This window comes from Drosophila rhopaloa, unplaced genomic scaffold, assembly GCF_018152115.1.
Source record: "Drosophila rhopaloa isolate 14029-0021.01 unplaced genomic scaffold, ASM1815211v1 contig_190, whole genome shotgun sequence".
NCBI lineage: Eukaryota > Metazoa > Arthropoda > Insecta > Diptera > Drosophilidae > Drosophila > Drosophila rhopaloa.
In genome coordinates this window covers 2,016,451-2,018,696 of record NW_025335073.1, presented here as the reverse complement: position 1 = coordinate 2,018,696, position 2,246 = coordinate 2,016,451, and positions in this window count along the sequence as shown.

Genomic DNA, 2,246 nt, shown 5'->3' with positions numbered 1-2,246 from the left:
TACACAACTTGCTCATATATTCCGCCGTTGTCTGAACTTCCTAATTATTTAAATCACCTTTCCGTTATTAAGTCTTTTGCAAATAATCTTTCCGATAGGGATCAGTTAGTAGTTCTAGGTGATTTTAATATACCTGCAGTTACCTGGTCCACTGAGGATGGATGATTTTATTGACGGCCTGCTTGACTTATCATTATCTCAAGTGAAACATGTTCGAAATTCACTAGGTCGCCTACTTGATTTGTATTTTATATCAAATCTTAAGGTGTGTTTCTGTCCAGAGCAGCACCACTCACGCAACCTGAAGATCCATATCACCCTACAATCGAACTTACATTTGACACGGGTATAGTTATAGAAGAAAATTCAGAAAAATCAACCAAACGAATACATTGTTTTCGCAAGGCAGGCTTTCTGAGGCTAAATAATTTTATTATTTATTATTATTCTGGCTTTAATTGGTCTGATCTTTACTTATGCAATAAGATGTCCGATGCAGTTAATGTTTTCTACACTGCAATAAACTCATTTTTTAATTCCTGTGTTCCGTAATACTATCCGTCAATTTCCAATTAAGAAATGTAAAGTCCAGACTTTTTAGGAAATATAAAAATACCGTTTCTCAATCTGTTTTAACTAGATATTTAAGTGCTCGGTCAAGATTTTCTGTGCTTAATGCTCAGTGTTATACTAGTTACTTAAATTGTTGTAAGATCCAGTTCTCTCACGACCCGAAACAGTTTTATAACTTCGTTAACACCAAGCGTAAATATAATTTATAACCACAGATCCGGCAGTAGCCGATTTATTTGCCCAATTTTTTCAAACGACTTACTATACTTTAGATTATTCATCACAGCCTTATTCTTACACCATATCCAAGTCAAACCTTATATTCTGTCCCTCGTTTAAGCCTGTTTATTCGCCAGGGTCCGATGGTATTCCTGGGTGCATGCTTAGGTATGACGCTATGGCCCTGTGCAAACCTCTTCACAAGTTGTTAACCTTATTTCTAGAAACTTCCCAATTCCCAAATATTTGGAAGAAATCTTTTGTTATTTCTCTTTTAAAACAAGGTAACAAGTTAGGGTATCTGAGTTTTAAGCTATTCCTAAACTTTTTAAAGAAATCATTACTCTTCATTTGCAGGACCATGGATTTATTAAACGTAGATCCACAATCACAAACCTTCTAGAGCTTACTACATTTGTTATAAAGGCCTTCAACAGTAGTTTTCAAACAGACGTCATTTACACTTGTTCAAAAACCTGACCTGTTAGGTTTTCCAGTTGATCTGCTTAAATGGATTTCATATTATCTGAATGGCAGGTCACAAAGGGTCCTTTTTAAAAATTAAATTTCTGAAATTCTCCATGTTACCTCCGGTGTCCGACAAGGGAGCCATCTGGGTCCGTTACTTTTTCCATAATTTATTAACGATCTTCCCTCAATTATAAGGCATGATGTTAAGTTGTGACTGCAGTATAAGGACATTTCCTGTCATTTAGACTTGCAATCCGATCTAGATAATTTTCAAAACTGGTGCCGAGATAATTTACTAAATTTAAACGCATCCAAGTGCAAGCTGATGACTTTTTATCGGGCCAATCAGATATACGCGACTTACACATTAAGTGGCAGCTCTTTGGATAGAATAACTCTTGTAAATGATCTTGGAGTTCTCTTGGACCCTAAACTAAAATTTTCGAATCACATTTCGTCCATGGTTAATAAAGGGCTTGGATTTATTAAAAGGTGGTCAAAAGAATTCGATGATCCTTATTTAACTAAAACTTTATTTATTTCGTTAGTCCGTCCGATTCTGGAGTATGGACCTCCCGTCTGGAGTCCGCAATACGGAATACATATTGGTCGTATTGAATCAGTACAAAAAAACTTTATTCTTTTTGCTTTACGGCGCCTAAACTGGGATGCAAATCTTAACTTACCTGCTTATTCTAGTAGACTTCTTTTGATTAATTTACCCTCCCTAGCCAACCGTAGAACGATGCTTGGTACTGCCTCATTTAAAACCTTATACATGGTGATATTGACTGTCCCGACTTGGTAAGTCGGCTAAACTTTTCTGAGCCAAGTAGATTAACTAGAAATTATATTCCCCTAATATTAAATCATTGTCGATCTAACTATGCCTTGCATGTGCCTTTCAGAGTATTGTGTTCTGACTATAATAGATTTTTTCCTATAATCTCAAATCTTGACTCTCTGCCGCCTTAAAACGATTA